This window comes from Hyposmocoma kahamanoa, unplaced genomic scaffold (assembly GCF_003589595.1).
Source record: "Hyposmocoma kahamanoa isolate Upper Pololo Valley unplaced genomic scaffold, ASM358959v1 176, whole genome shotgun sequence".
Lineage (NCBI taxonomy): Eukaryota > Metazoa > Arthropoda > Insecta > Lepidoptera > Cosmopterigidae > Hyposmocoma > Hyposmocoma kahamanoa.
Genome location: NW_020653690.1, coordinates 306,630 through 315,580, shown reverse-complemented (window position 1 = coordinate 315,580; position 8,951 = coordinate 306,630). Strand labels below are relative to the sequence as shown.

The window sequence follows — 8,951 nt, the reverse complement described above, 5'->3', positions numbered from 1 at the left end:
GAATTCAGAACTTTAAAACGCTCCCCTGTAAACTTGGCAATTTCGACATACGATACTTTACGTAGGAGGGGTCGATATGTAATACCACGAACTTTTGAGGTCCTTTTTTTAAATAAAATTGATTATCCATCTCAGAAGCCATGACTGTGGGATCTGTAGAGAGCACGAAACGTTGGTTTGTTTAAAAATAAACAATTACACGCGATTTAGCGAATCGAAATAATCAGTACAGAGTAGGTACTAAAAAACCGACCTCCAAAGTCATTCATCCCCTAGTTTGCCACCCTTGGAGGTAGAATATTATTGTTAGCATTCTTTGTAAACGCAAAACGTATCAAGCGTTGTAAACGTACACTCAGCTATCTTCTTTATCTTTAATTATCTTCTTTTTTATTGGAATTACATCTATTTGCTAAGTTTTATAGAAATCTGTTAACGGAAAGTGCACGAAACTGGATTCATCTCCTAGTTTACACGGAATCATCAAAATCGGTTCTCAAATACTAATATAAATAAGAAATACACTAAAAATAAAAAATACAGTCGTATTGGGGACCTCCTCCTTTTTTTGAAGTCGGTTAATAAAATGACCTTATTATTGTCAACATTGGAACACTTGATAATTGTAGATAACCTTGCTTGAATAGTTAATTTTATGTACTGACCTCATGTGAATAAAATTCAAGAAATATTTATATGGCTTGCATTTATTTCCCTCGTGAGTTTGAGTGTAATTTGTGGTTGTCCATAACGTATGTGTCCATGGCACTCGCGACACAGGGTTTCCCTAGTGCGGGGCTATGAGTGCGTTAATAATAATAATAAGAATAACCTAACTTATTGTGTATATGTTTATATACTTGCATGAAAAGTGTCTATGAATCAAACACGTTTTAGCCAATTACCAAAAATAAGGACTTTTAATTTTTTATTTTGGTCAATTTTATAATTTGAATTTCAACATAAAGTTGTCAAAAAAAGCAATTGGTGTTTAAAAAACTTTTTCATATCTCATGCTCTTAAAGTTCGTATTTATGCTGGGTGTAGACTGCATAAAATAGGATTTTATGCTCTAGTGCATAAAACAAAATCGTCGTTTACGACCGAGGCAATGACGCCTGCGCCAACAGCCACGCACACACATTTTTTTAACCCGTGTTATATTACAAAAGTAAAAAAGTAGGCAATAGTAATTCTAATAAGTTGTAAGAAATAGAAATGCATAAAAAAATTATTTTTATTAATTCTATTTTAATTAAATAATCGTTTATTTGTAATATTGCCGTTTAATTTCCTCGCAATCGAAGTGAAAAACAGAGTGTTAACTCGTTCATAAAACCCATTTTAACCTCGACTTAAGTATCCACCTGAGCCGCAGGCGAGGCATATACTCGTCTCGAGTAAAATGACGCGTTTTAAGCACTTATGTACCATCTACTATTACTTAATGTAACTTAATTGCTTAATTTGATAAAAAAGATTTTTCTAACACATGGATACACATTTCCGTTTCAAACCCATGATTTTTTTTTGACGCATACTACACTATATTATAGATGTAGTTATTTGTTACAATAACTGTACTTGATATTCTTACAAGAAGTTAATTTTAAAATCACTAGTTACTTTTAAAATAACACTGTTTAACACAATGATCACCTCTTAACAAAACCCGAATAAGTACTGGATAGAAAAAAACAAAAACATCTGACGATGTGGTCGCTCACTACTTCAAAATTATACTACACATGTTGTAGAGTAATTCTACGTATAATGTTATCTATACCACATTTGTAGATATGTATACACAACCAGTTTCTAACGCCCTCTAATTTTATTGATTTGTTTCTTTGCCATGGTTCAATTTAAATTGATTGACTTTTGACGATTCAATTAAGATTCTTCTAGTAAGTAATGCATGGTAAATTATACGATTGAAGAAATCTTTCTTATTCTTATAAATCTTTATATTATTATTTTAAGTAAATAGTCGAAGTTTATTTGCCAAATATAAAAGGTAATGTACTAAGGCCGCCTACATATAGTCGGAATTCCGTTTTGAAATTCCGTCTCGGAATATCGATTTGAGATTCCGTATATACATCACACACATACTTTATTTCCGTTTGGAATAACAAGAGTCTGGATGTTCTGCAGGAAAAATACGTACGGAATTTACGACTTATGTTGCGGCCCTACAAAATCTATGGAAGGCTTGCATTCGGAACTGCATTTTCCGCGCGGAATTTCAATTCCACAAGCCACCTACGGAATTTGGAATCGGAAAAAATTTGAAACGGAATAAATAGTACAGCATTTTTTAAAATTTAATTACACATGAAGTCATACAAAACTTGTTTTAATGCAATATAACATAAAATAATATCGTTTTCCGGTGCTTTGCCAAATTCGTCAGCGTTGTCTGGTTGCGCTTGCGTAAGTTTGTGTGTGTGTATTTGGCTCAGCCGTGTCCTCTGGTGTTAAATAGAGTGTGTGGTGTGATGAGGATGGTGCGCGGGTGAATGAGAGGACAATATTTTATTATTTGTTTGTTTGTGGTGTTGTTTTTCTATAAGGTTCGTTTATATTATTTAGTATTTTAAACAAGTTCTTAAAAAAGAAACCATAATTTATAATATATGTCCCAAAACTCAACGTTAAGCGGGCGCTGGGCGATAGGCCCGGTAACATCTGAATTTGTGTGGTAAGTCCGTGATTTGTATGGTCTTGCTGCCTTCGAAATTCCGAAATGGAATTTCAGAACGCGATTCCGGGTGTACGTAGCCGGCCTAAATTAAAACTGCTGCCTTTGTGTATCGTTATTGTCTAGATATTATTAACTGATAAACTTTACACGCATGCCAAAATAAAGGTTTGTTTATTGTTAATGTTTGTTTGTGTCAATTAACAATCATCATTTTATGTAAGTACATATCGAGTTGTAAGGTTTTTGCGATTGTTACATATAGGAAATGAAACTATTTCTTCGGGTCTAAATCGAGTATTTTTGTTTTTTCAAACAAACCAAAGCAGTAGAGCTCCTTGTGAAAGAGGTCGTCGAGGAAAGTACTGCCACCTTGCCTATTTCTGCCGCCAAACAGTAATATGAACATAACTGCGTGACGATGGCTAAACTTTGAGTGGCACTACAACTGTTATGGACAGGCGTGTAGCTTACCATCAGGCGCACGGCTTGTTAGTCCCGTCCCTTGATATTAAAAAAAATGTTTCGTATTTTACGGGTCTTTTAAGATCTAAAAAATAGTTACATTTCCTGTCTCTCTTTATCAGTAATCAAGCCGTGGACTTTCTTTTCCAGTGTCCATAACGCAAACAGTTGGGCCATAGATGAGAGAGCATTAATACTGATACGCACCTAAGTGAAAGAATTTTGAACCAGAAAAAGTTATTGTTATAGCTTTGAAGCATGTTTGCCCCAAAATTTATTTCCTCTAATATTATGCAGATAAGATTTTATATATTCCGCTGACGGCACAAGTCTTGACCGCGTCTAAGTGAAAGAATTTAAATCCAAAAAAGTTAAAGAACGCTCCAAAATTATTTCACCTAAAAATGCTAATAGAATTTTCGTGAGTTATGACAAGGAAGATTTTCAAAATTGACACCCATTTTGTGACAAAGTTCTTGAGAAAAAAAAAAACTTCATTTGTAGCTGAATTTGCATTCAAAAATCACTTTTAAATTAATCTATCCCAAAGAAACTCCAGAAAAATGTGTAAATTCTTTGTCCCAGGTGAAGTGGGAGGTAATTTTATTCAGCGCTTATCTATAATTCATAAGACCAACCATTTGAGGGTATTCCGTATATATTCTATTTACATTTTTATTTTGGGAGAAGTGGGACGCAGGCAGTACCACAAAGTTATCTATTTATTCTGTTGGAAAACACTCAGAACAAAAGAATGCAACATATTGCAGTACACGAAACAATTTGCCCCATTGTTCTTGTTCGTAGCTGACACGAATTCTATTTTTTTATGATACCAAGGGAAGGGACGAACAAATCGTGTGTCTGGAGTTAAACGACGTGCCTGTCCATAACAGTTGCAATGTAGAAATCTGTTTGGCACTGTGACAATTAATTACCTATACTATAATGACAAAATGAAACTCATAGATTTTTCACTGATGGCGCTTCGGCAAAAAACAAAGATCTGCTACAAGCAGATGGAAAAATTCACCAGGTTCATCGGTTCGTTCCGAGGCTTAGGCTTTTTTTGCCAGGAGACGTTGGTTCGAATCCAGCCGGATCAAAGTGATTTGAACTTTATTTAATAATTACTTAAAATGTATTTTTTGCTCGGTTACCCCCTTCGGACGTTTTATTATAATTCATTCTATAGTTCCAATTTACAACGCGCATATACACAAACATAACTAAGTTTCCTTTCAAATTGCATCGGAGGCTCCCACATATGTATAAAGCTTCTATATAACCTCGTTTACAAGTTTCTCCTCTGGAGTAAATTTCATTATGTTGGTATGGTACTCATAGCAAACAGAATTGCCAAGATAACTATATTTGATGTTATTATATAACACATTTTTATGGTATTTCAATTCTAATTTACTAGATGATCTTGTGACAAGTGTGTGGTCCTTGTGATTTAGAAATTAAAATCGCGTACATTTGTTTTTTTTCAAACACCTATGTTTCGGGTTCTTTACAGGTCACATGATCAAGGCTGATCAAAATAATTACTTCCGGAAAAAAGTAGTTCATTTTCAATTAACCAGTTGCTTTGTCAGATTTAAACCCATTAACCCTCGAAAATGAGGGCGCAAACTTTTTTCAACTAAATATTTAATATGGTAGTAAGTAAAGTTTATTCAAATTTGATGATATTATTACAAAATGCTTCTATTAGGCTATTTCTTTATATGAATTGATTTACATAAATAAAAAATGCCGGGATGGAAATGGAGAAATGGAGAAATGGAGGGACCGAAGGATAATTAGCTCATTCTCTACTAGCTCTCCGGGCTAGTGCCGGAGATTCCAGTTACAATGTCCTGTGACGACGGACATAGCTTCCGACTTAAAGGGCAACTCACGTGCCCCACACGTCTCCTCGCCTTAGGACCTCGTCTAGCCGCTCACGCGATGCGCTCCTCCTACCGCAAAATGGCGGCTATTTGGTTTCGCAAATTAGAAAAGCATTCAGTTTAAATACAAGTTTTTATAAATATATACTATTATTCTGCATTGCTAAATAAATACCCTCCGTACTACCAACAAAAACATCTCAAATAAAATGCAGTAAACAACCGCAAATCCTGCACTTAAAAAGCACTAATGAAATTTTTGGTGTACTTGGATAAATATGATAGTATTCCATTTGAGCGGTTCTAACGTTTACCATGAAATTACTCCTTAAAGTATAGTTTATAAACATTTATATTCAGGGTAAACTTAAAAAACGCTACTTACGGTATGTTTTCAATAAATAAACACTGAAATCACCAGCCCAAACACACACGATTGTCGTGACGTATTTTTGAAGTTGTTTATTTTTTTAAATGATAGACCCAGGGATTTAAAACTTTATGGTTTGCTTGAGTAGTTACCAAAATAGCAATTAATATTAGTTCTTTTACCTGTTATAACTTCGATATCCGATAAATCGGTATGAAATCATCACCGGCAACTCTAGGTGTGGTATGCGTCTACGGCTGCATGTATCGCGTGAGCGGCTAGACACTACGACGCGCTAGCTTCGCGCGTGACGAACGCCCCGGCCACATGACACCGGGGCAAATGCACGTGTTCATTCCTGCAGCTAACCACAAAGCCCCAGTGAGTCCAAGACCGGGTCCACCTGAGACGCCCGTGAGGGCGTATCATTGGCTTGGCCCGGACGCCCGCCGTACCCTGGTTTTTGCCAGGTAGCCCGTAGTCATCCCGGAACTCTCTATCTCTCGGGCCAGTAGATAGAGATAATTGCTATGGATAGGCGTTTCGCTTACCATCAGACGCACAACTTGTTCATTCCGTCACTTAGTATCGAAAAAAAGAACACGTGAAAAATATGTGCCACGCCGACTTTACGCTGACAATACCGCCGTCGCCGCCGATATTACGATCAGCACACATGTTGCCAATACGTCTCTTCCAGACTAGCCAAATAAAATGACTCTATATTGCAACAATGTTCAAAATCTTGTATATTGAAAGTAAAAACTATAAAAAACACAAAAGTAACTGTGAACGGATTATTTCCAAGACTTAGATCCCCTTATGCTACTTCTGAAAGTCAACATTTTCTCTATACGAACCTTGGGCAGGTATATATTTCGGCATGCAATATTCTCAACGCCCTCCTAGGTCGTTGACGATTCACGTGTCTCGCCGGCTATTCAGACGATGTCTACCTACCACACTGACGTAAGCTCTACTTGAATTATTTTAAAATTTCACCCCTTATTCTGGTAATTTACTTACATAAGTTAAGCATGAGGAGAGTCGTGCAAAGAATTGAAGAGCTTGTAGGGAAATTTTATTATTTATTATTATATCACACGTCAGCCAGGATGACCGACGTACACTCCTTCACGTACATGTCGTGTCCTGAAGAAGCTGAAAAGCTTGAAATGGGTTGTTTTTAAGAGAAACGTTTTTTTCGGGGAGTCTTATTGTTTGCGACAAATTATTTGTAACAGTGTTTTGTTTTTTATTAGAAAGTGAGATATTATTGGAAGTATCCGATCTACAAGGCTTTGGTACCCACATTCAATATAGAAGTCGAGGAATGCGGTTGTGAGTCAACAGCAGCAAATGACGTGGACGCAGACGGCTCTAGTTCAAAGTCCGCAAATGATGTGTTAGGTTTCGGGTCACATGATTGCATAATCGATTTTGTTATGTCATCACCAATTTTTTCTTGCTGTTAATGGAGTTCAATATAAAGCAACATTACTCGATTTCCACCCTCCATGCCTTTTTAGAGTTATAATGTCCGCTCCGGTGGCGGCCAGCAGTGTTGCCGAGATTCAGCGGAAAGTGATACCCGTGTTGTTTAAATATTCAGCTATTTCTTTCGGCATGTTTCCATACTTGTTTGTAACTATAACCTGAGCTATATATTTACCATTTCTGAACTGTTAGGAAAATCGGTTACTGTTTCCTTTTTTAGTACGTAAACTTTCGTATTTCTTTACAATTTTGTAACATTTTCCATGCACTGCGAACGATCTAAGAATTTTATTTAGGGTTTGTGAAATTTTGTCTCATGCAAGCGACCTGAAATAAATGTAAACAATATTTATATATTAATGTCAATAAAATAAGTCATATGTAAGCATTTATAACATGTTTACAACAGCAACACTCTAGTTACTAACTAGCTGTATAAAATTACCTTTGTCGCTAAATATATCTCATCCAGTGCTTCAGGAATAAATTTTTCTAAATACATTTGATTTTTTAGACACGTAACCATCTGACTTTCTTAACATATTAAAAAGGAGTACCTTAGTGGTGTTCCACCATTAAACTTTGAAGAAGATATTTCACTTTCAGGGGTGGCAAATTAGGAGACGAGCCGTTCATTGAAATTTACCCGCTTTCTGTTAACCGATTTCAATAACACTTGGCAAATAAATGAACTTCTGGGGTTGGATTTTTTTTATTATAAAAAAGGTATTAACAATGTCATAGTCTCGTCATTACATTCTCACCAAGCAGTAGAATAGAGAAATCTTTTTCACGGTAATTGCGGCAGCATTAAAGTAAAGAAAGATGCCTGCAAAGTAAGAAGCCACATTTAAAATTCAAAAAGCTTAAATACCTTTCCATCTTTCTATAATATTCAAACAATGGCGCCCCAAATTTAAATCCCAAATGTCGCGACAAAAATCTTAAGTGAAAAGAATGACTGAACGAAAATGATGAACGAACCCTAGCTCTTTATCATTGCTTAATGAAAGTAAAATTCTCTTATAATCTTTGTTGGAGTTACAATAGGGCTCTTTAAGTAATAAGTAATCAGTGGATCACTCGAATGAAGTACGTTAATGCGTGACGTTTCAATTTTGATGTGTCGCCGAACTATTTGTTTCTGATTCAGATCGGATATTATTAAGGTTTCGATCGCTTATATTTGTTGTTCTTTTCAAACAAACCAACATTTCAGGCCCTTGGTCACGATTGACTCAAAGCTGAGCCTAAACTATCGATATTTTGCATTTTATTATTTTTTTATTTTTATTTATTTTTTTATTGGGTGCACAAAACCGTTTACATACAATGGAACATGTTTGAGATACAATTTAAAGACTTAATTTAGAATGTAGAACTAATATTTTTACATACAGCGTTATTATGCTAAGTGTAAACATATTGGCACGAGGATTTGAAAAAAAAAGAAGAAAAAAAGATAAGAAGACGAGTCGAAATAATTGAGAAGATTGGTACGAATTTTACGAAGACTGTTTCGAAAATTTCAATTTGACCTCCAGATTTGGTAGTTGTAAAAATATTAAAAAATAACAGGTCCTCACCAACTCAAGTGTCAAAAATCCTTTACTTGATTGATTAATCATAATAATAACAACGATCTTGAGACGTAGCTTATTTCTTGAGTGACATTTCCTAATGAGACGACATTTTGACAAATGTGTAATCAATGATTAGTATGTGTTTCACGACCTTGAACCAATTAGGGAAATCAGCTTTTCTGAATCGACCTTTGTCTGGGTGTCCCGGAGTGAATTCTGTTGCTTTGGTTCTAGACCCAAATAATTAGTGTGGTTGTCTACCACATTGAAAATGAAACTGTCTTCCACAATGGAAACGTGTACTAACGGTCGACATGTTACTGACAGACATGACGTTAACTATAGTACTCTCTCTAAGGTTGTTTATTGGTTTATTGCTAACAATTTATTGTTTAATTGAATTACCTAATTTAAAACCGTCTAGTCTAAACATA

General features: G+C 35.4%; 1 protein-coding gene across 1 annotated transcript in view; it reads right to left on the bottom strand.

The window, feature by feature from the left end:
• Positions 1 to 687, bottom strand: part of LOC113225840 (cytochrome P450 CYP12A2-like) — a 19,472-nt gene extending 18,785 nt beyond the window's left edge. The window contains exon 1 of the mRNA XM_026458289.1: positions 666 to 687. The gene's annotated coding sequence lies outside the window, so the exon portion shown is untranslated. The remainder of the gene's footprint in view (positions 1 to 665) is intronic.
• Between the last annotated feature and the right edge of the window lie 8,264 nt (positions 688 to 8,951).